At 42.3% G+C, this 27887-nt stretch overlaps 2 pseudogenes; one reads left to right on the plus strand and one right to left on the minus strand.

Annotated features, from left to right (window-relative positions):
• The first annotated feature begins 3953 nt into the window (after positions 1–3953).
• On the plus strand, positions 3954–4362 carry LOC122697729 (annotated as a pseudogene).
• A 22856-nt stretch (positions 4363–27218) lies between these two features.
• Positions 27219–27516, minus strand: LOC122697730 (annotated as a pseudogene).
• Between the last annotated feature and the right edge of the window lie 371 nt (positions 27517–27887).

The following is a 27887-nucleotide window of genomic DNA, read 5'->3' on the forward strand; positions in this document are numbered from 1 at the left end:
TTCAGTGTCTATTCTCCAAGCTGAGGCAGTCCTATGCCCCATTTTGACAGGAAGTTATCACAGTCATAATTGCCCAATTCCCTAAATTAAAACTGAGCAGAACTCTGTGGGGCTCTGGAGTACAGATCTGTTCTGTGTTCTCCATTTCTTGTCTGTTGGATATGGGCTTCATTCAGCCTCCTTGACCTTTCCTGAGTTCCAAAGGGTGGGTTCAAACAATTGCTAATGAGGGAAGGGAGGGGATACAGAAACAGAGGAGAGACAATCAAAGGTTGGTACAGCCTCAAGACAGGGGCCTGATTCCTACTTAAAGAAATATGCATAACAATGTCTTTGAGTTCTTCTACAGAATGGAGCCCTGACCCAGGTGGAGGATGGTAACGTCAAACTAAACACAAGATTCTTGGAGCATATCTCTGTTGCCTTACCACCAACAAATAAAAAAAAAAAAAAGAAGTCACAAACCCTGCAGCCCTCACCCCAAATGTCGCCTCCTGTTTCTGGGGACCAGTGATGACCATCCTGTTAGGTCTCCTGTTTGGCCCCTGTCTATTTCATCTCTGAGAGGAGCCAGCAATTTCTAACTAAATTACTGTTATTACAAGGGTGAATGCTGGTTTCAGGCAAAAAGTACCTTGGCTTAGATCAGGTAGAGAGAGACTTCTGCTCTGCTAGGCAGGCCTACACCCATGCACAGCAGGAACGAGTTACAGAAGAAAGACCTCCGCCCTATTCCCAAGAAGTATCTTGAATATGAAGTTTCTCAGGGGAGAGTTGTTAGGGGAAGACACTGATTGAAACCGCCCACCCTGGCCAGGCACCGTAGTAACCATTTGCATGAGTTGTTTTATGGCAGGAGGTCCTGGTAAGGAACACAGAACTAATAAGCCACCACCAACTGGAAGAGTTCGGGAAAGGTCAAAAGGTGACACCACATGTCCAACCACCTCCCAGAATCCTTCTCTCTGCATCCATCTTGGCTGAACAAGGCGTGCACCACCAGGAAGGACTCTGAGTCAGAATGATTGGCTAAGGACAACCCAGAAACTAATCCCATCACCATAAAACGTGAGACTGCAAGCCAGTTCTGCAGAGCTGTTCTCCTGGGTCCCCTTACTCTCCTGCTCTCCACCCAGGTGCTCTGTCCCAATAAAATCTCTTGCTTTGTCTGTACACGTGTCTCCCCGGACAATTCATTTCTGAGTGTTAGACAAGAGCGGTCTTCCTTCCTGCAACACTTCAAGCTAGGCTTCAACAGTATATGAGCTTCTAGATGTACAAGCTGGATTTAGAAAAGGCAGAGGAACCAGAGATCAAATTGCCAACATCCATTGGATCGTAGAAAAAGCAAGGGAATTTCAAAAAGACGTCTACTTCTGCTTCATTGACTACGCTAAAGAGATGGGAATACTAGGCCACCTTACCTGCCTCCTGAGAAACCTGATTGCTGATCTAGCCCTGCATGGACCCAGATGGTTACATTTTACCATGACTCCAGTAAGTGTAGTGGACACAATAAGTGTAGTCATTCTTTTTGACCATCAATCTCCTGAATCCTTTCCTGTATTTCCCACTTCTTACTATCAAAACTGAAAATTACAGATAGCCTTTTTTAAGGCTCCATTGCAGCTAGAGAGCAGGCACGATACCTAAGTGCCACCAATCACTTATTCACCTTGACCCCCACCCACCACCCCCGACCCTGCCCTCACCTGTGAGTTGGAAATTAGGGTGATCTGATCCTATTCTTATAATACTTAGCTTCATTTGCCTCACTGTGAAATTCTGGTGTTGGCAGATCTGGCCTTTATTTCAAATGTTATTTCATTCATTATGCATTTTTTTTGCATTAACTGGTATTTTTTAAAAAAATATTGCATTGATCCATGGCTGATTCATGTCAGTGTATGGCAAAAACCACTACAGTATTGTAAAGTAATTAGCCTCCAACTAATAAAAATAAATGAAAAAAATATTGCATTGAAATATTACTTTGATTACTGATTTTTTGCCACCGTTATAAATCTTATGCCAAGGTGAGTGTCTTGCTCACCTCACTTTAACCCGACTTCAGGCCCTGGAACAATCACTCTGAATCCGTTCTGATAAGAGTGGTGATGGCTCCCCATAGTTTCTAGAGTCATCCACAGAGGTCTCATTGGCCAGAATTGCATCACATGGTCATCCTCCCTGGGAAAGCAACCTCAGCTTTTTATGATCTTCTAGAGAGGCAGGCAAAGAAGAAAGAGGTTAGTGAGGAATGAGTATTAGCTCGTACAGCCAATAATGTTTGCCATGGCAGTGTATATTACTTTGCTGTTCTCTTTTAATCTATTTTACTAATCTAAATGGAGAAAGGGACTTCCCTCATATCTCACTCAGTAGAGAAACTGCCTGCAATGCAGGAGACCTGGGTTTGATTTCCACGTCGAGAAGATCCCCTGGAAAAGGAAAATGGCAACTCACTCCAGTATTCTTGGCTGGAGAATTCCCTGGACAGAGGAGCCCGTTAGGCTACAGTCCATGGGGTTGCAGGAGTCGGACAGGCCTTAGAGACTAAACCATCAAATGGAGAACAGACATAAGGCACTTAGCAGGACCCTTATTAATTGACCTCTGGTTAATGGGAACACTGAACAGAGTCATTCCCTTTGTATTTTCTTTTTTTTTTTTTTTCCCTTTGTATTTTCTATTCTATATTATCTCCGCCTTTTTATTATTTTGATATAATTCACCAAATCCAAGCTTCTGTTTTTTTTTTTTTTTTTTTTTTTCAAGCTTCTGTTTTATAACAGTTTTCTCTAAAAAACTCTTGGATAAACAACCTTATAGTATACTGTCATTCTTCATCTCCATGGGACTTGAATTACTTGGTTCAAATATTAGCACCTTTTTTTTTTTTTCTGTCTTGCTCCTTTTCCCAGTTTCAAACCCATTAACCTTTTCCTTCTCTTTAAACATTGCTCTGAATTGTTCTTTGTCCCAAAGGTAATACCTGCTCTTCCTCGGTCAAGCTGACCTGTGATTGTATCACCAACTGAAGCTCAGCCTCTTGGCAAAGACCACAGACCCTTTAGGGAATAGGCATCTTATCCCTGGCAGTGTGTGTCCAACCCTCTGGTGGCCATGACATCAACTGCTGCTGAATATTCCCTCCAGTTGAGGGCAGGAACCGTGCATGGTGCCTGCTAGCCCAGTGTTTCTCAGACTTCAATGTGCAAACAAATCCCCTGGGATTAAGTTAAAAATGCAGATTCTGGACTTCCCTGGTGGTCCAGTGGTTAAGACTTCTGGCTTCCACTGGAAGGGGCATGGGTTCTCTTCCTGGTCAGGGAAGTTCAGCATGCTTCGTGGTACAGCCAGAAAGGAAAAAATGAAATAAAATGCAGTTTCTGATTCAGAAGTTCTAGGGCAGAGCTAAGATTCTGAATTTCAAACAAGTTCCCGGGTGGTTCTAATGCCACTGGCCCACATACCTTGGAGTAATAAGGAATTTAAACATATATCTGGGTACTCTTTCTACCCCCTTCTGATGTCTATGTCAGAAGCTTTCTCTATCTCCTTTATACTTTAATAAAACTTTATTGCACAAAAAAATAAAAATAAAAAGATATCTGAGTGAAAAAGAAGGAGAAAGTGCCCACAATTCATCAGGGCAAAGACAGAGGCAAATGAGGCATTGAAGGATGTCTCTGCAGCACTGAAGAAGGCCCTGAGTTCAGGTACAGCCAGTGCGCTAGCATGCTCTTGATCCTGCGAGCGTGTTTCCTTACATTGTGAGTCCTAACACCTCACTTGCCCACCCTACTTCCAATCCCAGCCCCTGTCACTGCCAAGCAACATTTTGGTAGGTGTTCCTTCAGACTGCTTCCTTCCTTCCCTCCTTCCCTTTTCTTTTCTTTCCTTCTAGTATTTTGTGCTTTCTGCTGTAGCCCTGAGAGGTTGCTGCCGAAATGGGCAAGTTCATGATACCCAGAATGTGATGCTGGTCCTGGCTGGTCACTACTCCGAACGCAAAGCAGTCATCATGAAGAACATTGATGATGGCACCTCAGACCGCATCTACAACCATGTTCTGGTGGCTGGAATTGATTGCTATCCCTGAAAAGTGACAAGTGCCATGGGCAAGAAGAAAACTGCCAAGAAGTCAAAGATCAAGTCTTTTGTGAAAGTTTATCATTCCAATCAACTCAGGCCCACAAAGTACTCCGTGGATAACCCCTTGGACAAAGCTGTAGTCAACGAGGACATCTTCAGAGAACCTGTTCTCAAACGCAAGGCCCAACGAGAGGCCAAGTTCAAGTCCGAGGAGAGATACAAGACTGCAAGAACAGATGGTTCTCCCAAAAGCTGCAGTTTTAGGTCTGTCTTGTTTCAGTCACTAAAAACAACCGCCTCCCCCCCAATTATGTTTTATTTATTTTAATGAACTCCTTTTAAGCAACTAGATGGCCTCACCTGGCTGAAAGTTATCATCGCAGGTAATAATGTTTATTGTGAGTATGTTGAGTAGTATATTGGGAATCACATATTTCAGTAGAATAAATTAACTGCCAAGTGGTTAGCAATTTTCCTTTTTCTTTATATCAGTTTCAGGCGTACAAATTACTTTCTAATGCACACATAAACACAAATGGGGTCATACTGTACATGATTATTACTATCTGTAATTATACCTGTAATATTTCACAGACACTATTGTACTCTATTTTCAAATATTTATTTATTTGCCCGTGCTGGGTCTTAGCTGCAGCACGTAGGGTCTTCCATCTTCACTGTGGCATGCGGGGACTTTGGGTCCTAATCCCCTGACCAAAGGTTGAACCCAAGTCCCGTGTATTGGGAGCCTTAGCCACTGGACCACCAGGGAAGTCTCCAGTATCATACTTTTGTTATAGTATTTGTCCATTTATATCTAAGTTATGATAGTTTAAAACCCTCAAATTAAATCCTCAAATTTAAAAGCTTAATATCAAATTCATTTAATAATCCTATTCCTCAAATATGTACATAGTTACTTCCTCTGAGTTGGAAGGATTATGAGTGGTTATTATCTCTTTCTTATACTTTTCTGTACTTTCCAAATTTTCCACATTGGACTCATGTAATGTTAATTTCATTTTTATTTTTATCAAAGTAGTATGGACTTGAAAAGCACAAAATTATCTACAATATTATAATGATAAATAGCAGTTCCTTGCCCCACCCACTGCCACTGGAGTTAATCAGCAAGCAGCTGCTTTCAATGCTTTTAGTTGTTTCTTCTGTTATCTATCACCTTGTTTCTAAATAACATTGCTTTTTCTTAAATTTCCAGTTTTAGATATTTTTTAACTTCCTCAGTGAAGATGAAGATTTTACTTAGTTGCACCACAACTTCCATATAACTTCTTCCACCACTGTCATTTTCCTTAAATCAATATTTTATTCTCCAAAGAAGACATACAGATGGCCAACAGTACATGAAAAGATGCCCAACTTTGCTAATTATTAAATAAATGTAAATCAAAACTACAATAAGGTATCACCTCACACCAGTCAGAATGGCCATCTTCTAAAAGTCTACGAATAATAGATGCTGGAGAGGGTGTGGAGAAAAGGGAACTCTCCTACACTGTTGGTGGGAATGTAAGTTGGTGCACTATGGAGAACAGTATGGAGGTCCCTTAAAAAACTAAGATGATCCAGCACATGATCCAGCAGTCCCACTCCTAGGGACATATCTGGAAAAAACAAAAACTCTAGCTCAAAAAGATATGCATATCTTTTTGCTATGAAAACCCCAGTTTTCATAGCAGCACTATTTACAATAGCCAAGCCATGGAAGCAACCTGAGTGTCCACTGACAGAGGCATGGATAAAGAAGATGTGGTACATACATACAATGGAATATTACTCAGCCATAAAAAGAAATAATGCCATTTGCAACATCATGGATGGACCTAGAGATTATCATACTAAGTGAAGTAAATCAGAGAAAGGTAGATATCATATGATATTGCTTATATGTGGAGTTTAACAAAATGATACAAATGAACTTATTTACAAAACAGAAACAGAGGCACAGACATAGAAAACCAATTTATGGGTACCACAGAGGAAAGGAGATGAATAAATTAGGAACTTGAGATTACCAGATGCACACTACTATAGAAAAAATAGATAAAACAAGGAGCTGCTGTATAACACAGCAAAGCATATTGTAATAATCCATAATGGAAAATAATCTGAAAAAGAATATATGTGCATTTCTTATATATATGTAAAGCTGAATCACTTTGCTGTATGCCTGAACCTAACACAACATTGTTAATCAACTGTACTTCAATTATAAAAGATTGTTTTTAATTCAGTGTTTATAACTGAACCAAATGACTCTGTCTTTTTTTTTTTTAATATTTATTTATTTATTTGGCTCCACTGGGTCTTAGTTGAGGCACTCAGGATCTTAGATCTTTGTTGTAGCATGCAGGACCCTTAGTTGTGACATGCAGTTATCTTTTAATTGCAGCATGCTAACTCTTAGTTGTGGCATGTGGGATCTAGTTCCCTGACCAGGGATCAAACCCAGGCCCCTGGCATTGAGAGTGCTGAGTCTTAACCACTGGACCACCAGGGAAGTCCCACTGCCCTGTCTTAAGTCATTTTTTTTGTTTTCCCTGAAGTTAACAATTGCTTCGATTTTTTCCCTTGCATAGTTTTGTTTTAAGATATCTGTCACTGATTTATCTGCACGTTCTCTGTCAAACTGGATAGCTTTTATCAGATTATGGTCAAACAGCTCTTTTTTTTTTTGCTGTAGGATCATCCTTCCTAGAGTTCTCTGTGTTAACCAGTGCTCTCCAGAGAAACAGGCAACAGAGTAGAGAGAAACAGATTTGTTTTAAACATCAGAGTTGGGGAGAGCCAGCAAATTCTAAATCTGTAGGACAGGCTGGAAACTCAGGCAAGGGTTTGCAGCCTTAAGTCTGAAATCCACAGGGTAGGCAAGTAAGCTGGAAACTCAGGCAGGATTTCTATCATCTTGAGGCAAAATTCCTTCTCCCTTGGCAAACCTCGGGTCTTTGCTCATAAGGCTTCCAACTGAATGGATGAGGCCCACCCACATTATGAAGGGTAATCTGCTTAATTTAACAGTCAAGTGATTATACGTGTTAATGATTCTAAAATATACCTTCACAGCAACATCTGGAATGTTTGACCAAACAGGGCACCATAAACTAACCAAGTTGACACATAAAATTAACCACCACACCCTGCATTATCCTAAGTAATCTCTTCCCCATTATGTTTACTTTTTTTCTCTTTGTTTATTTCCCTCCCAGTTAATTTTATGCCCTTCTCTTTAAAATTCAACCGCATCTTTCAGTAAATATGTCCCAGGTGAATTAAGACAACCCACCAAAGAGACTTTCCTGGTGGTCCAGTGGTTAAGAATCCACTTTGCTGGGCTACCTTCGTGGCTCAGTGGTAAAGAATCCTCTGGCCAGTGCAGGAGACTCAAGTTCAATCCCTGATCCAGGAAGGTCCCACATGCTGCAGGACAGCAAAGCCTGTGTGCCGCGACTACTGAGACTGTGCTCTAGAGCCCGAGAGCCACAACTCCTGAGCCCATATATTGCAACTTCTGAAGCCCGAGCACCTAGAGCCTGTGGCCTGCACCAGAGAAGCCGCTGCAATGAGGGGCCCACGTACACAACTAGAGAAGACCCTGCTCACCGCAACTGGCCAGCAGTGAAGACCCAGCACAGCCGAAAATAATTAATAAAATGATATGCATGTTTTAAAAAAAAAGAATCCTCCTCGCAATGCAGGGGATGTGGGTTTGATTCTTGGTCAGGGAACAAAGATTCCATGTGCTGCAGAGCAACAAACCCCATGCTCCCAATTACTGAGCCACATGACACAACAAAGATTGGGTCTCTGGAGCCGCAACTGAGACCCAACGCAGCCAAATAAATAAATGACAACCCATCAGAGAACTGGTGCTAAGGTAGGCAGAGTGGGAGAGTCGGTGGGTATCTCCTCCACCCCTCTCCAGCTGCCTTCTCATTTACATGTCTTTCCCACTGTCCCAGGAGAGCACAAGGGGACACCATATACTATGTGGTAACTGCCAATAATAAAGGCTGGTCAGGAGAAAAAGAATTTACTTGCAACTGTAGTTCTTAAGGGAAGCCTTCGTATAATCAGCTGGCCCTGCCACCTGGTCAGTTTTATCTTAATGCTTAGGCTACAAACCTGAAAACTCAAAAAAAAAAATACTAAATGCAAAAGTGACTTTTCATATTGCTTCTCGGTTTCAGACTTCCAGATATGCCACCAATACACTGTACAATGATAGCTTTGGTCATGATTTTGTCTACTTAGAGTTTTTATTTTCTTTAAACTGAATGCTTAGTGATGGGGCTAAAATAATTGAGAAGTCTTAAGAAAAACAGATTTTAAATTAATTTTTTCCAAATGACTCTGTGTGTGTGTGCGCGCATGTGTGATTATGAGTCAGTGTTTCTTTGGAAATTAAGGGCAAAAAATCTCAAAAACAAATGCAGAATGTGAAGTGTGGCACATTGCATACACTTTTCCTACCTGTCTGTTTTCAGAGTGAAAACATTTGGAGGGAGAGAATTAAACCTTTTGCAGCAAGGAGAGAAAGAGAACTACAATTTCTGAACAAAAAGGATGACAGAAGCAAGTTCCCCAAAGAAAAAATAAATCTGAAAGTCAGAGGTGAACAGGATCAGATGTCCATTGATCTCTTTGTACTTAGATGGGAACCTTCCTATAAAATGAGTGAGTTTCTGAGGCTCCCATTGTTGAAAAATTTTCTTTCAGTTGGTGGGGTGGAGAGATGAATCACAAGACTCTCAGGCTCCCTTAGGAATGTGCTCAATCTTCCCATGTTTGCAGAAGCCCCAGAACTGTCTTAACTGCCAGATGATAGCTGATCTCATGTATTCCCTAAAAATAGAGGCATGTGAATCCCAGTTGTTCTAAATAGAAGTAATAGGACACACTAAAGTGTTCCATATACGTAAGTTTGGAAAATGCTGGGTTAAGTAAAATTATGTAAGTTTCTTTTTTCCACTTTTTCTTTTCTTTCTTTTTTTTTTTCTGGGGGGCCATGCCACATAGCTTGTGGGATTTCAGGTACCTGACCAGGGACTGAACCTGTGCCACAGCAGCGAAAGCACCGGGTCCTACCCACTGGCGTGCGTGCATGCTAAGTCGTTCCAGTCACATCCAACTCTATGCAACCCTATGAACTGTAGCGCACCAAGCTCCCCTGTCCAATGGGATTCTCCAGGCAAGAGTACTGGAGTGGGTTGCCATGCCCTCCTCCAGGGATCGAACCTGCGTCTCGTACGCCTGCACTGGCAAGTGGCTTCTTTACCACTAGCGCCACCTAGGAAGTTCCCCTACCCACTAGACCGCCAGAGAGTTCCCTATATGAGTTTCTTTATTACAGGACTTGGGTCCTTAAATATCATTGTGACTCTCCATCAGAAATGTTTGTTGAATAGTGAAGAACACAGATCTAACTAATGATCATGGTGGGGGGGGGGGGGGCGGGTGTAGGAGAAAAGGGCCAAGAGGATCATTTGCTCATTCTTGTAGCTTCAAGTCAAAGGAATGAAGTTCTCATAAATTCCCCCTTTGTTCTAAACTGCTAAGAGCTATTTCAGACTTCAGTCTTATCAGAGCTAGAGATCATTTCCTCTAATCCTTCCATGTTACAGATGTGAAAACTGGCCTAAGGAGACCTGAAGTCATAGGTGAATTAAAATATGAAGTTCGGTTAGACCCAGCTTTGCTGACTTCCTGTTTATTGATCTTTGTCCTGCCCTGTGTCTCCATGAGAGTGAATCCACAGACTAGTAAGGAGCTGCTACTGCACGGTTTTGACAAATCTATCTATAATCAAAAACAAGATCTAAGCCAAGCTGATGGCCCATGTTATTTCAAACAAATCTCAATATGGCAAAATAAGTCCTACTGCCATGGGCATTTGAAGCAGCAGGATTTTACCTGTGATTTCAACGCCAGATTCTTCATTTATCTCTGAGCCCATCTCCTCAGGATGTCTTCTTTGAAAACTGAATTGTAAGTCACATAGATGTCACGTTCATCTGTCTTTGAAAGTGTTAGTTGCTCAGTCTTATCCAACTTTTTGCTACCCCATGGACTGTAGTCCACCAGGCTCCTCTGTCCATGGACTTCTCCAGGCAAGAATACTGGAGTGAGTTACCATTTCCTCCTCCAGGGGGTCTTCCTGACCCAGGGATCAAACCTGGGTCTTCTGTATTGCAGGCAGATTCTTTACCATCTGAACCACCAGGAAAGCCCCCATCTCTCTTTACAAAGCTTTTATATTACTAATTGAAAAATTTTATTTTTATTAGTTTTGGCCATGCTATGCAGCATGCAGGATATTATTTCCCTGACCAGGGATGGAACCCATTACACCTGCAGCAGAACTGTGGAGCCCTAACCACTAGACCACATGGGACATCCCTATACAGCTTTTAAAAAGGTTTGTGTTGTTCAAAAAATGGTTCAAGGATTATAAAAGGTTCAAAGTGAAAAATCTCATTCCTACCTCTGTCTCCTACCCTCCCATCCCTCACCTTCCCTCTCTACATAGTTAGCTGCTATTAGTGTTCTGTGCATCCTTTTTGAGTTCTTTATGTAGATATGGGCAGAGAGATGGTTTTTTCTCCCATATTTATAAAGCCACAAAATGGCATTATCTCGTTGTTAGGCAAGACTCTTCCCCTTCAGCCTCTTTAGAAAGAAGAGGATTATACCAATTCTCTCCAAGGGCCCTTCTCTCTGACCTTCTCAGAGGCTGGGAATGTTTTAAGCCCCTTGCTGCTTGAAGCAGTTTGACCTTTTGGAAAATCACACTTGCATGGCTGGTTTTGTTGGTGACCTCAAATTTAGGGCATTCAGGGTGTGGCTTGCAGACTCTGGTATTTAAGAAAATCCAGTACACAAATGTCAACATTTCCAAAGCAAATTAGGGAGTGGCTGTTTGTATTACAAATGAAACTTGCAAAATGATTCACCAAAGGCATCTTTTACATGTTTACATATATTTACTTACTAAATAAATAGTACTTGGTACAACATTCAGAAAAATATACAATGAAAACTCTCTGCTCTGATCCCAGGTCACCAAGCTCTCCTCCCCACAGGCCACCTTTGTCACCAGTTTCTTGTTTTTTCCATATTCTTTGTATATGCAAAATATACCCGTATAGATCCTTTTCTGAAAAGAGCACGCCAAACACACTGCTTTGTACCTTTGTATTTTTCACTGAAAAAGATATCGAAAAATCCTTCCACATATGGACAAGTGGAACTGCCTCATTGTATAATTTTTCAGTGATGGATATACCAAAATAAATTAATCTAAAATGGGTCAAATTAGGAATTCCCTGGAGGTTCACTGGTTAGGCCTGGGCACTTTCATTTTGGGGCCCAGGTTCAACTCCTGGTGGAGGAACTAAGATCCCACAAACTGCACAGCATGACCAAGAAAAAAAAAAAGAATTAATAATGAAAGGGATCTTTCTTTTTTCACAGTGAACTCCATTCATCCATGGATAATCTGATTTAATCCCTAACATCCTGTTTTCAGTTGCACTCTGTTACAGAAAGGAGATTCTCTCAGGGTGCTTCCCTTTCTGCACATCAGAACAGGCATCAGTGCCTATGGATGTCTGTGAGTTCCTGCTCAGTCGAGTCCAACTCTTTGTGACCCTATGGACTGTAGCCTGTCAGGCTCCTCAATCCATGGAATTTTCCAGGCAAGAATGCTGGAGTTGGTAGCCATTTCCTACTCCAGGGCATCTTCCTGACCCTGGGGTTGTACCTGCATCTCTTGAGTCTCCTGTACTAGCAGCAGGCGGATTCTTGACCACTGCACCACCTATGGAAGCCCTGCCTGTAGGTGAACTTGTTCCAAACAGAAATTCACAGTTTTCACCTCCTAAATCTTTTTTTTTTAACTGACGAAAGTTCTCACATATTTATTACTGAGTCAATCAACTAAGAGAAAAATCATTTTCTCAAGAAAACACATCTAGCTGTCCAGAGACTGATGTTTTCAGTGATATGGTAGAAAACAAGTGACTTAATATAAAATAAATATGTGTTCCATCTCCTTGTGCAATTCCTTATAGACCCAGCTTGTTCTCCTCTTGGAGTTCTATCTAATTCAGTTTTCAGCCAAATCCACTTCCGAATGGGACGACTCTGTTTTTGTTTCTTGGCCAGGAATTGCTGATCCTGAATGTCTTGTGAGAAGACATGGTGATGAACAGAGTCCTCACTTCCTAAATCTTAAGACTGAATCTCAGACTGCTTCAAGACCCTCAGATCTTAATCTTTTCTTTCCCCTTTGGCTGTGCCATGTCGAATATGGGATCCTAGTTCCCTGACCAGGGATTGAAACTGTGCCCCCTGCAGTGGGAGGATAAAGCCTGGACCACCCAGGAACTCCCCTCAAAGCTTAATCTTCAAACTTTTTAGAATAAGCTGCTCTCTCTCTTGCTGTCTCTCCACCTGCTCCTCATTATTGAAGCTGAACAAACTGGTGTAGCATTTTTTTTAAGCACTGAGCTTTTGCTATCTGCCTCCTTCTCTGAGACTCTGTAACCACTAGCAGTGCTTATCTGGGTGGTCCCCAGCTCTGCCCTCATAAGAATAAAAATTCTCTACAGTCATACTCAGTTAATATATGATTGGTTAGTTGAATGACATAATCAGGCACTATGTACTCTATAAATAGTAGGTACTATGATTCTTGGAGATGGAAATGGCATCCCACTCCAGTACTCCTGCCTGGAAAATTCCATGGATGGAGGAACCTGGTAGGCTACAGTCCATGGGATTGCAAAGAGTCGGACACGACTGAGTGATTTCACTTTCTTTCTTTCTTTTTTTTTTTTTTTTTTTTTACTTTTTTTTTTTTTTTTTTTTTACTTTCTTTCTTTCTATAGCTCCTTTTGGAGAAGGAAATGGCAACCCACTCCAGTGTTTCTGCCTGGAGAATCCCACGGACAGAGGGGCCTGGTGGGCTACAGTCTATGGGGTTGCAGAGAGTCGGACACAACTGAGCAACTAACACACACTATGATTATATCTTGTGTTTCATATCCCAACCCAAAGAAAGAAGACATGATACCCATGAATATTTTATAATCCCAATCCTGGTTGACCTCTTATTTCACTTAAAATATTCACTTCCCTTAGTTCTGTGACATGACAGTCTCCGGCTTCTCTTCCTACCTTCCCAGTTACCTTTGCTGATTCTTCTTCCTCTACTGGGTCTTCCCCCAAGTGTCATGCTTTATTCTCTTCACTCTCCCTGAGGCCTGTCCATGACTTCTGAGGCTCCAGAGACAAACCCTGTGTTCTGATCAAGGAATGTTTACAGCCCACATCTCTTCTCTGAGTTCCAGGCTCCTGAACCCAGCAGCCTCCCTGCCACCTCTTCTTGAATTGACTGAGATGAAGCCTCTGCCACCTAGAGGAATCAGAGCTCAAAACAGAAATACAGGTACAGAGACAGAAGGCTTTGCTTGCGCAAATGGAATTCGTACCGATTCTACTGGCTATTTCAGATCTGCTTTCTCCAATTCTTTGGTTTCACTAACCCTTCCCACCCACTGATCCACCCCAGTTAGCCACTTGACACCCTTGTCCAGCCTTTTCTCCACCTATTTAGACCAGTTTCCTACATGGGCTTCGGCTTGGTTCACTTCCTACCTCCCATTTGCTAATGAAGGCCCGCCCCCACTCCATCCTCTCTCCTTCACCTGCTCTCTCTACTTGGGCTTCCTGTCAATGTCTATTAAAGTTCCCCAACCTGAAAGCCTCTTCCTTTGACCTCCTATCCAGCTCCCACTACTGCCTTTTTACCATTCTCTTCACAGCCAAATTTCATGAAAATCTCTCTTTCTACCATCTTTATTTCTACACCTCCCACATCTCAGCCTCCCACAACTTTTCTTTCTTCCCTCAATCTGCTGAAACTACTCTTGACAAAGGCAACACAAAGTCTCCCGTGTTTAATCCAACAGTCTTCGTGTTGCTTTGACCTCTCTGAAGCATTTGCCGCTATTGATCAGTCCTTGATCCTCCTTCCCTTGCTGTTTTCCTCATGGTGCTCTTTCATAAGTGGTTCTGGGTGGCTCACCGAGTAATTGCCAGTCCAGGGACTGCATTGTCTTTCTACCTTCACAAACAGCTATCTCTAACTCACCCTTCAAGTCTCCGCTCAGGGCATCCTTCCCTGTCCCCCCAGACCAGTCTGCAGGGCTTCCTGTGTGTGCTTTGCCGGAGTAGCAATTATCACAAGTTGCAATTAGATGTGTAGAGCCATTCTACACCAGTGGCTCTTCCCCTGAGTCATATCTAATTTCCAGGGACTCCTGTAGTGACAAGACACAAGGGGGAGTGACTTTCTGCTCCTGAATATCACCTGTGATGCTGGCCAGGCTGAAATGTACTGAGAGCTTATGGTCTTTATGAATCCTAGTTTTTATAGGGATCTGAATGTTTCCCTTCATCCTCCTCATGTATTCACATTTCTCCCCTGCTACGTTTTTCCGGACTTTGTCCAAAGCGATCATTGGGAATGATTAAAGCAGCAGGGCAGCCTGATGGTGGCCACACAGCTTCTTTGTGTGAAATTTTGCCTAGCAACCACTGAAGATGCCGAAACAGTTATCAGGGGGCTCTTCTCACCCCATTTCTAAGTCCACCCAGAAGGCCTGGTCTGGTAATGTGGGCACAGAACCGGGCCTTGTGTGGAATGCACTAGCTCCTGAGTTCCCCAGTCACCCTCTCCTCAGTCTGGGGACCCTGAGCTTATCCAGAGGTCAAGTCAACTCTGGCCAACCTTCCGTGTTGTCTCCCCACAGGAGTCCTTCTTTCTGTTTCTCAAAGCCAGGAAAAGACTCCTCTTTCAGCAGAGTCCACCCTTCCCTGATTTCAGACAACAAACATTAAGTTCACCAAATGGGAGGAAAGACCAGAGAGAAAAGAAGATGCTGGGGACAAAAACCACCAGTTAATACTGCAAAGCAGCCTCCCGACATAGGTGCTGTGGATGAGAATCAGGGGAAACAGGGATTTAGAGGCAATAGATGCGTCCAGAACTGGCTGATGCCTTTAGTTGATAAATAGACATAGTGGGTCAGATGGGAAAGAATCTGCCTGCAATGTGGGAGACCGGGGTTTGATCCCTGGGTCAGGAAGATCCCCTGGATAAGGAAATGGCAACCCACTCCAGTATTCTTGTCTGGGAAATCCCTTGGAGAGAGGAGCCTGGTGGGCTTACTGTCCATGGGGTCACAGAGAGTTGGACACGACTGAGTGACTAACACTTTGAGACATGACAAAGGAAAGAAATCATTTTGCCAACGAGTAGGAAAGGGGCTGTTTCATCTTCAGCCTTACACAGAGGAATTTCTGGGGGGAAGTGTGAAGAGTTTGTGATGGTTGAATCACAAAGGGTATGAGTCATTGTAACTATTAAGAAAAATAAAACGTGCTTATGCCTAAATGTAGGTAGCCAGAAACTTAATAATCACCCACATATCTCCCCTTAATTACCTAATTAATCTAATTACCTCCTACCATCTTTTGACTTTTCTCTTTCCACACATCCCCACGTATTAGTTACTACCGAAATGACACAACAGTCACCTAAACAAAAAAACCCTACACAGGTTGCCAAGAGAAGCCACATGTTTGAGAAAGACGCCCGTTATATTTTCGTGTAACTCTATATTAACATACCTCCTTTTTTTAGAATCTCAAACTCTGAAAGGAGAATATAAGATGTAAGTGGAAGGCAAAGTGACCTTATGCTTTTCTGCAAATACTGTTGGTTCTCTAGGGGCAGGAAGCTGACTCCAGAAGCCTCTTGCTTTTTGATAATCCCTCAGGACACAGCAGAACAAGCATAAAGTGTCTGAATACAGGTGACTAAAGCTTGACTCTGCCAGCACAGAATATGTCCAGCTGCCTGCTCTCTCAATACCAAAATGCATCTTGAAATCTGCCCTTTTTGGTTTATTGAGAAAAAAAAATTTTTTTAATTCCTTTTTGGCTGTGTTGCAGAGCACACAGGATCTTAGTTCCTTGACCAGAGATCAAACCTGCAACCCCCAGCAGTGGAAGTCTATAGCCTTAACCATAGGGCCTCCAGAAAAGTGCTGGGTTATTGAGAAAGACTTTAAAGAGTTAAATAATTTTTCTTCTTGTTGACATCCACGCCTTGGAAATCTGGCTTTCAGGGACCTCTGCTGCAGACTTTCTCCCTTGATACCCTTCTCTACTTCTGCCTTTGTTTTTTGGATGCTCTGCTTCCTTATTCTTACTTATACCTCTCTTAGGAGAGAGAGCTTTGGAGAAACCAAAATAATTGGACTCCAGGGAGAGCTGAGTTGCAGAGCTGGGCTTAAATGAATCGAGAAAATAAGTTTTCTCCATATCATGTTTTTATTTTGAAACCTTGCTTTAAAATTGGATTCTAAATGAAGTATTCTTTTAATTATTTTTATTATTATTACTATTAACAAGTACTTATTGAGTACCTAATCAGTGAATATCGTATTAGGTTCTTCAGCTGGGGTTTTTCAGCTGATTGTCTGGCAGCCAAGAGAAATAGGAATCGTTACTCCTATCTCAGAGACTATAAAACTGAGTGTCAGAAACAAGGGGCTGATAAAGGGCAGACAGGCAAATAAACAGGAAGCTAAGGAAGCTTAAGCCCCAGAGCCCTCTCTTGCACGGGCCCCTTTCAAAGTACTGCTCTTAATTCTGAATCCATGAGCTCTATTCTGCTCCTTAGGAAGAGCTTTCAAAATTGCATAAAACTTCGGTTCCCACTGGGAAAGAACTCTCCTGCAGTGCGGGAGATCTGGGTTTGATCCCTGGGTTGGGAAGATCCCCTGGAGAAGGGAATGGCTACCCACTCCAGTATTCTGGCCTGGAGAATTCCATGGATTGTATAGTGCATGGGATGGAAAAGCGTAGGACACAACTGAGGGACTTTCACTTTTTGGCCCCCAGAAGTCTGGATCTGTCCCTGGTGTGGAGTAGGTATATGAACCCAGAATTATGTGCCTGGGAAGTCTATGCTCTTCACACAGAACTACTGTTCATTGTGACATATGAGTCAGAAAATATAACTGCTGCTCCCTAAATCTGCTGTAACCTTGAATGCTCCAATAATCTTAACAGAGCACTCTGTTCAAATACAACTTGAATCACTCCTTTGGAGGAGCAGAGACATCTGTCAGCAGATACTTACCACCATGTGGCAGGCGGGGTGAGAGAGGCCCTGTAAGAGAGTAGTTCAGAGGATTGTCTTTGAAGCTGGCAACCTGGGTTAGAATCCGGGTTCTCCCACTTTATCCCTAGCTGAGTATGCTTAGGCAAGTTATCAAACCTCTCTGTGCCAGAATTCTCTCTTCAGAAAAAAATGGATACAATAACAGGTTTTACCTCAGAGGAGTTTGTATATGCCTGTGTGTACATGTATTAAATGAACTAAAAGGGTTTCCAAACTGTAGGTCAAAACTTGTCAGTGGGTCATGAAATCAACTTAATGGGTTAACTGTATTTAAAAAAAATGAAATAGAATCAGAATACAATCTAACAGAAGATATCAGAATGCCCACAGTCAGGATAAGTAACTGTCTTCTGAAATCATTAGTCTCCATCGTGTATGTATGAGGGCTGCGTGTCTGCTCAGTCGCTGCTGTTGTGTCCCACTCTGCGACCCTATGGCCTGTAGCCCGCCAGGCTCCTCTGTCCATGCGATTCTCCAGGCAAGAATACTGGAGTGGGTTGCCAGGCCCTCCTCCAGGGGATCTTCCTGACCCAGGGATCAAAGCCGAGTCTCCTGTGTCTCCTGCACTGGAGGTGGATTCTTTATCACTGGGCCACCTGGCAGGCCCCTGAGTGTGCAGCATTGCTCTGTAAAATACATGTCTTATGGTGAGTCACCACCCTAAAGGTTTGAAAACCTGAGTTACTACAGCCAAAGCAGTTAGAAATATATGGGGCAGCTCCTGTGTGCGTGCATGCTAAGTCACTTCAGTCCTGTCCAAATCTTTGTGACCCCATGGACTGTTGCCCACCAGGCTCATCTGTCCATGGGATCCTCCAGGCAAGAGTACTGGAGTGGGTTGCCATGCCCTCCTTCAGGGGATCTTTCTGACACAGGGATCGAAGCTGTGTCTCTTATGTCCCCTGCATTGGCAGGGGGTTTCTTTACCACTAGAACCACTGGGAAGCCCCAGGCAGCTTGTGAACCCTCAGGAAATGTTAGTTATCATCACAGCCCTACACCTTGTGGAGTAGCCACAATTGTGCTTAATATACTCCAAATGCTATATTGATCTGTTGTCTCACATAATTCTGATATTCTTTATTATAAAATAATTTATTACTACAAAACCATGCATGTGTAGAGTAGAAAGTTAGAAAATCCAGGTAGGGGGACTTCCCTGGTGATCCAGTGGTTAAGACCTCACATTTCCACTGCAGAGGGCACAAGTTCAATCCCTGGTCATGGAACTAACATTCTACATGCCATGTGGAATGCCACCCCTGCCCCGGCAAAAAAAAAATCCAAGTAGGCAAAAGTAAATATTTTTATAAAATATTGTATTTTAATAAAATAAAATATTATCATCCCATTACCAGAGATGACCACTGTTAACACTTAGTGACTATCCATCTGGATCTTTTCCTACACACACACTTTTAAACTCAAAATTATATCCTTTGTATTTTTGTTTTTTTCAGTCAACAATTTCTTCCTTTCCACTCTCATATATTTTCATTTTATCTACTATCCGACCACATTCAAATTTCCCTCCAAAATGTACTTCTTAGCAAATTTGTTGCAAGCAGTATTGATGCAGAACTGTTCATTGATCTGGTTCTAACAGCCCTTTGTGCCTTCTGATTCTTTTGTCATGACTTTGACTTTCAGAGAAACCAGGCCAACTGTAGAATGTTCCATTTTCTGATTTGTCTGTCTACTTCCTTGTGGCAGTGTTTATCTTGCGCCCTGCATTTACTGTAAATTAAAAGTTATATTTAGGGACTTCCCTGGTGAGCCAGTGGTTAAGAATCCACCTGCCAATACAGGGGACACATAGGGTTCTATACCTGGTCTGAGAAAATCCCACAAGCTGTGGGGTAGCTAAGCCTGTGCGCCACTAATTAGCCCAGGTGCTCTGGGGCCTATGCTCCTCAACAAGAGAGGCCACTGCAGTGAGCAACCACACACGGCAACTAGAAAAAGCCTGTGAGCAGCAACGAAGACCCAGTGCAGCCAAAAATAAATAAATAGATGCATTTTGAAAAGTTATATTTAAAGGTGTAAGAGACTCACTTTAACCATTCTGGCTAGACCACAGCTTAAGTAGTGTTGTGTGTTCATACTATTTCATCAGAAAGTTTAGATTCATCACTGATTCAACCAGTCTTAGGGGAATGACAGATTCTCCCGTCACACCATTACATCAACCTCACCCCCAGTTTGAGACTAAAAGTGGACCAGTGTGGTATTAATTGGCACTATTGTATGTTCAGTTCTCTGTCAACATTCATTTAATTTCTAACATCTCTGTTTAGGTATAACTGAAATGTAATAAATGCAACATCTTAAAAGGGCATGCTATTGATCTTCTATTGCTGATGTAACAAATTATCACAAGCTTAGTGGTTTAAAACAACACAAAAGCAAGTATCCTACAGTTGTGTAGAAGTTCAACGTTTGTCTCACCAGGTTTAAATCAAGGTGTAAGCAGGGCTGTGTTCCTGTGTGGAAGCTCTGGGGGCAAGTCCAGGTCATTATCTTTTCCCGCATCAAGAGGTTGCCTGCATTTCTTGGCTCATGGTTCCCTTTGTCCATCTAAAAAGCCAGCAATGTAGCATCTCTCTGACCCTTCTTCATAGTTATCTCTCTCTCTCTCTCTCTGACTCTCCCATTTTTAAATGACTCTTGTGACTATATTAGGCTTACCCAGATAATCCAGGATAATTTCCCCATTTTAAGGTCATCAGATTCTTAATTTCATTTTGCCATGTAACATATAAATTCATAGTGTGAGTTAGAGTTAGTTGCTCAGTTGTGTCTGACCCTGCGATCTCATGGACTGTAGACTGCCAGGCTCCTCTGTCCATGGGATTCTCCAGACAAGAATACTGGAGTGGGTTGCCATGCCCTTCTCCAGGGGATCTTCCCAACCCAGAGATCGAACTCAGGTCCCTAGGTTCCAGGTATTGAGATGTGGACATCTTTGAAGACCATTATTCTGCCTACTACACTCTGATCCTCAAAGATTTATGTCATACATCAAACATATTCACCCCATTCCAAGGTTCCCTATTAAAACATCAATTCAAAGTCCTAAATCTCATGTAAATCTCATTAAAATCATCTAAGTTAGATATAGCGGAGACTCTGGATGTAATTCAGCCTGAGACAGAATTCTTCCCTATCTGTGCACCCATGAAGCTAGAAAGTAAGTCTCCTGCTCCCAAAAGACAATGGTGGGGGACTTTCCTGGCAGTCCAGTGGTTAAGACTCTGGGCTTCCACTGCCAAGGGCCCAGGTGCAATCCCTGATGGGGGAACTAAGATCCCACAAGCCCTGTGATGCGACAAAAACTTAAAAAAAAAATAGAAAGGAAAAGGGAAAGAAATTTCCCAAGAAATTTCGAAATCCAATCTTGTAAACTCCATTAAGGTTTTTGTTTTTTTTTTTTTTTTGCTTTGTTTCACTTTGTTACTTTGTTTCTGTGTTTATTTATTGGGCTGCATTGCAAGTTGCTACATGCAGGATCTTTAGTTGCATTGTGGCAGGTAAATTCTTAGTTGCGCCATTTGGGATCTAACTCCCCTACAAGGGATAGAACCAGGGCCTCTCCGTTTTGAGATCGAGAAGTCTCAGCCCCTGGACCACGGGGGAAGTCCCTCCATTGGGTTTTAAGGCCTGGGAATAATTCCTTATGGCTCTCAGTTCTTTTCTCTGGATTTGAAGTTCTATTTTCTGAGTCATCCTTCCTTTTTCATGAAAGAAGCAACTGTTTACAGCTGAGTCATTTTATCAGCCTGCTTCCTGTCTGTAGAATTCTTTCATATTCTTACCAACATATAGTATGGACAGGCTTTTTAATTTTAGCCATTCAGAGGGGCAGGATTTACCTGTGTGGCTTGTGGGATCTTAGTTCCTCAACCAGGGATTGAACCTGGGCCCTCAATAGTGAAAGGGTGGAGCCCTAACCACTGCACCGCCAGGTAACTCCCTACCTAATGATTTTTAACAGCAGTTGACAATACTTGCTTGAATTAAATGCATTAGAGCTTGCAAAAATGTTGGTTTATTATTTCTACTTTAATTAGCTGGCATTCTTCAGTAAAATAGAACTTTCAGAAACTGAGATTGTGTAGCTATCCTAAATATAGTTCCCTTTAGAAAGAGATTAAATGTTTAACTCCTTCCCTGTAATTGCCAGTTTTCAAAACAAAGAGTTATTTTCATCCTTCCATACCTTTTTGATCAAGTAGGTCATTCTTATTTTCCCTTTTGCAATTTGAAACGTATGACTATGAGATTCAAAAGAGTTTCAGGAAATTGCTTAAGGTCTCAATCTCAGCCAACAATCAAGAATCCTGATAAGAGTTTGCTTCTAAAATAAAAGTCTTGGTTGGTTGCCAAGGTACTTTGAGGACTTGTCACAGTCTGCCTGAAAGGGTGCCTGCTTCCTAGTTCCGAGCTCAGAGTTATTGAGAAACATCCCATCTCCCCGCCAAACTCCCTCCCCTGCAGCAGGGTCATTACCGGATGGTCTCACTGGTGCGTTGCCCTTCTCAGCCCCTGCTAGTGTGAGGCAGAAGCTAAACACTGGGGCCCAACAGGCCTGGAACACTTTCTTTTGCCATGAAACACCCTTCACTGACTTCTGTTTGAGCAGACTGCTTTTCTTTCAGAAATTAGAATTAATTAGGGCTGACTTCCTGGGCTCTTTTCCAAGCAAGGATGAGGCTTTTTTTTTTTTTTTTCCCCCAAGTGGCAGAAAAGCAGGTTTGGATGGTGGAGTCAGTAAGGGACACTGAAGCTAAGCAGTGGATGGAGTGATGTTCAGCTGGAAGACTCTGAAACAGAGGTAGCAGTTGCTAAAATATTCAAAACCATCAGTGTTCTTTGATAAATAACTGCTACTCTGAGATGCTCCCACCACACCCCTGTCTTCTTCACATCACAGCACCCAGTCTCCTCTTGTCACCCTCCCACCATTGTCTTCATCATCTAGGGTTCAGGCTGAACTATGGTTAAATATTTTTTTTTTTTTTTTTTTGAACTATGGTTAAATATTTTTAACAACCCGCCTGGGTGTGGACACAAACTGGATTGGAGTTCTCATTGGTGTGACCTGGCACTTGTATTCTAATTTGAACATGAATGTGGTGTTGTCAGCTACTTTTGAGACAGCCTAGATGCTGCCTACCCTTGGGGTCATGCACGCGTGGATACTGGGTTATGATGTCACATGTATTTCTTAGGCTTGGGATCAAAAGTTTGAAAAACCTAAGCTAGGGCATGCCAGACAAAGGAGGCTGAATGCAGAGGTACACAGCTTGTTTCTGGAAAGGAAAGACAAGATGACTAGGAGGTAGGCAGGGCCAATATGAAAGCTGTGAGACTCATGGTCAGTGAACGGTGTCTGGGAAGCAGTGAGAATCAGATGTGGGGTACAGGATGTGGGATAGTGAACCGGAGGGCTGAAGTACATGGGAGACTTGAGAAAGAAGCATGTGTATTAGATGCATGGTTCAGGGAATAGAAGAATAATCACTCCACCAAAGATAAAGCAATGAACCTAATTCCTGAAAGTCAGGAAGGTTCCTCATGGACAGAGACATAGAGTGAGTCAGGAAGAGACCAGGAGGGAATCCTAAGGGCTCCTTGGATTAGCGGGCAGTGGAGGAAGAAGCACTCTGATGGACACTGAGCCAGGAAGTGGGGAACTTGCAAATCTGGAAGGGAGAAGACAGAAAGGGAGGGGTAAGGGTTTAACAGGCTGAAATGTAATAACAGGTCAAGTAAGGCAAAGGCCCCCAGAAACCTGGGATGTCTCAGTAGTAGCATGGGCCTACAGTTACTATCCTGACTGTAGGTGCAAGCCTGGCTTTGGTCATTCTGAATTCTGGAACCTTGGACAAGTGACTTAAACTCTTGTGTCTCAGTTTTCTCATCAATAAAATAGAGATAATAATGGGAAGTCCCTGGGAATCCAGTGGTTAGGACTCTAAGCTTTCATTGCCATGGCCTGAGTTCAATCCCTGGTCAGGGAACTAAGATCCCACAAGCGGAGCACCACGGCCAAAAACAAACAAAAACACCAAAACCAACCAAACAACAACAATGAAACATTAAAAGTCCCAGGGAGGGACTTCCCTGCTGGTCCAGTGGCTAAGACTCCACGCTCCCAATGCAGGGGGCCTGGGTTCAATCCCTGGTCAGGGAACTAGACCAGACTAAAAGTTTGCATGCTCCAACTAGAGATCCTAAGCTCCAGCACAGCCAAATAAATAAATAAAAATATTTTTTAAAAAGCATAAAATGGAGATAATAAGAATATCTACCTGAGAGAGTTTCAAGAATTAGACGAGAGAGACTCTCTGAACTGTGTTTAAAACATTGTTCATAAGCCATATAAGCATATGCTAAACTATGATATCTATGGCACCAGCTACCTAAAACTTTTTATACTTTCTGGGCTTGAGTTTCCTTGCATTGGGGTACAAACTCTGGAAATTCAGGAAAGAGGAAAGAAAGAAAGACAGCCATAAAAGAGCACAATAAAGAAAAATCTCTTTCTAAAGACAGAGTTATGCACACGTAAAAAATTGTGACATTGGCACCTCCGCTCTGCCCTCTTCAGTTGCTTCTTGTAGCTATTTTTGAGACTAAACTTACTTCCCTGTATTTGTGACTTTCAGAGCGCGAGCCAAGGTCACTAAAATAAAGATTTCTTACCCCCTCACTGTAGAAGCAATCCTACTCTGGCCTGGATCCTTTTCCAGACTTCTCTGTGGGCCTGAGAGCCAAATAAGGTAATACACTGAGGCACCACGAGAGGGGAAGAGGGTGGAGCTGAAATCAGAACCGGATTTCAGGAACAGAGCTGACTCTGGGGCCTGGGCCCAGTGAGGAAGGATCACTGTTCATGTAACCTGTTGTTCCCTGGGGTTCCCGGAGGAACATGGGGAACTGAAAAAACAAACACACACACCCAGAGACATCGAGGCAGTTTTTCCAAATGGTCACAATTCATGAGCTTGGCTGCTTTCCACTCCTCAAGGTATCACTAGGCTTCAGAGTCAGATTTGGGGTTTGAAGCCCACCCCTGTTCTTTACAAACTGTGTGACCTTGGGCAACTTACTTAACCTCTCTGCATCCCAGTTTCCACTTGTTTTAAGTGCTACAGTTACATTTTGTAAATCAAGTAATATGCAGAGAAAACCACAGGGTGATAATTCTTGTGTGTGCTTTGGGAGCAGTTACTGCAGATGGAGAAAGGTATTGCAGGTGGGTGCGATGTCGGGGAAACAGAATTACTCAAATGCTCTCAGCTAACTTCAGTTGTCACGTGACATATCCCCGGACTAGGGGAATTCAGATAATCAACTGATGGTGATCAGAAAATAATTTGCTGTTGTTGATCACTACATCATGTCTGACCCTTTGCGACCCCATGGACTGCAGCATGCCAGGCTCCCCTGTCCTTTTCTCAGCATTTGCTCAAATTCATGTCCATTGAGTTGATGATGCTATCTAATCATCTCATCCTCTGCTGCCCACTTCTCCTTTTGCCTTCATCTTTCCCAGCACCAGGGTATCTTTTCCAGTGAGTTGAATCTTCGCACTAGATGACCAAAGTACTGGAGCTCCAGCTTTAGCATCAGTCCTTCCAATGAAAGTTCAGGGTTGATTTCCTTTAGGATGGACTGGTTTCATCTCCTTGCAGTCCAAGGGACTCTCGAGAGTTCCCCAACGCATAGATCACAGCCTTGTCATAGCAAAGGGGCTTGAGTAACTCAATGAAGCTATAAACCATGCCATGCAGGGCCACCCAAGATGGACAGGTCATAGTGAAGAATTCTGACAACACGTAGCGCACTGGAGAAGGGAATGGCAAACCACTCTAGTATCCTTGCCTCGAGAACCCCGCGGACAGTGTGGAAAGGAAAATAATTATGGGTCAATTTAAAATGAAAGTTTTATGCCCACGTTATTTCAGCTCTTTATTTCAGTAGAAAGAATTTTCATTAGATGTAATTATAAAAAATTGGACCAAGTAGAGAAATGGCCAAAAAAAGAGAAATCTTCATCTTACCTAGAAGTAAATGCTAATTATTCTTTTTTTCTCTCTTTTTTTTTAGCTTTTTGTTTTATATTGGAGTATAGCTTATTAACGATGTTGTGATAGTTTCAGGAAGACAGCAAAGGGACTCAGTCATACATATACATGTATACATTTCCCCCCAAACTCCTCTCCCATCCAGGTTGCCACATACCACTGAGCAGAGTTTCCTATGCTATATGATAGGTTAAATGCTATTATTGTGTATGTAAACTTTTCTACTTTTTTCTCTGTGTCTCTATATGTGTGTGTGTGTGTGTGTATGGACATACACATACATATATATATATATATAATGCTTATATATTTGAAAAATAAATCATCTCTGCATTGTTCTATAACCTGTGTGGGTTTATGTGGGGGTCATTTTGGGGCGGCGGTGTTAAGAATAGCTGTGAATCCTCTTAAAATCCACTAAGTGGCCATCAGCCTTCTCAGTTTCCTTACACACAAAATTTCTGTTTATTGATTCAATGTTTCCCAGTCTTTTTGATTCTGTAACACACTTTAAGAGGCCTAAACATAAGGAGGATACAACATAGTGAATGGGAGGAAGTATAACCTGAATAGTTATAACTTATAAACTGAAATGAACAGGTTATATTAATAGTTTATAAAAGAACAGGTTATAACCTGATTTGCTGGCCCTGACCCTTAAACTTGAAAATAAAAACAAACAATGAAAGCTCATGAAGCAAGCTACAGAATTTTGCCTGTAGAGTAAAGCTTTATCTGGGTGTAATTTAAATTCTGAAATATGTAGCAAGCAATCAAGACATACTAGGGAATGTACATCAACTATACTTCAACAAAAATAAAAATAATTAAAATAAAAGATATGTTAGAAGAGAAGGATGAAAAGACACCAGGACCACAACTGCTCTTTGTTCTAAGATCAAGGCTGGAAAGATGGCAACAGAGTCTCTGGGAAGTGTGGGGAGGGCTGGCAACGAGAGCTTCACACTCATTTTTTTTTGTCCCTCTTTATGGCTGTGCTGGGTCTTGTGGGCTTCTCTAGATGCAGCACTCAGGCTTAGTTGCTCCAGGGTGTGTGGGATGTTAGTTTCCCAACCAGGGATCAAACTCACGTCCCCCACATTGGAAGGTGGACTCTTAACCAACTTAACCACTTGAAAATCCCTTCATACTCATGCTTGATGAACATTTATCACCTTCCATGTGTCAGGCTGGGTTTAGTCTCACGACAGGAAGGGATCTTGTGGCTGGGAAGAGGTTTAGGAAGAATTGAGGATCTATCTGGTCTTTTCTGGGGTACTGAATGTAAATGTTCCATAAATGTTCTGTAAAATGCTACACTATTATGATATCATCAGCAGCATACTTAGTCTTTTTCTCTTTCTTGATCTCCTCTTGTGGCCTCTCTCCTTTTCTTTTCCTTTTTTTTTCTTTCTGACTTCTTAATTACGGGAAAATATCAAACACATAACAAAAGTAAATAGAGCATAACAAACCCCATGTACTCATTACCCAGCTTCAACAACTCTGAGCTCAATCTTGTTTTATCAGCCGAGGACTGGAGACTCAATTGACTTCCCCCATCCCCATGTGTGGGTTTTTTGTTTTTAATTAATTAAAAAGTTTATTAGCCATAGAAAAAAATTGATTCTTTAATTTTCATTAAGTTCCCTGTAAAACAGTAAGCTTACAGAAAGTTTCTTCCTCATGAACAGAAAATCACTATGTTTTTGATCCAAGATATATTGGGATTTTGTTCCTTTCTTCTTCAGATGACAGACAGATGGATGTAGCCAAATCTATGAACAAGTGTACTTGCCCCAAATATGCAACATAAATATAGAAGCGATGAACAGAAGACTCATAACCGATACTGGAACAGGGCCCCCTTTGAGCCCTGGCGAATCCTCTGTGTAGAATCGCCACATCCCCGCAGTGCCAGCTGAGGTCGTACAGTTTGCTCTCCTTGTTCCACAGGTGGCATTCTCCCTCTGCCAGACTGTGCTTTGCTTTGCTGAGAGACTGCCCCGAGGAGCCCACATTAGTGCCGCTGGGGGTCGGGCCTGGCATGTTGAAGACGCGAGGGTGGCAGGGAGCTGAAGTGAACTGCAGAGGAACCCATGTGTTTTGTTTTTTTTTAACATTTATTTTCATTTATTTATTTGGTTGTGCTGGGTCTTGGTTGTGGCATATGGAATCTTTAGCTGTGACATGTGGGTATCTTTCAGTTGAGGTCTGCAAACTCTGGAGTCCAGTTTCCCCACCAAGGATTGAACCTGGGCCCCCTGCCTTGGGAGTGCAGAGTCTTAGCCACTGGACCACCAGGGAAGTCCCCCCCATATTATTTTGAAGAAAACCCAGAATATATTATTTCATATGTGAGTCTCTCAGCATGTATCTCTAAAAAGGTAAGGACCTAAAAAAATCATTTCAATTAATCA

Source organism: Cervus elaphus, chromosome 7 (assembly GCF_910594005.1).
Source record: "Cervus elaphus chromosome 7, mCerEla1.1, whole genome shotgun sequence".
NCBI lineage: Eukaryota > Metazoa > Chordata > Mammalia > Artiodactyla > Cervidae > Cervus > Cervus elaphus.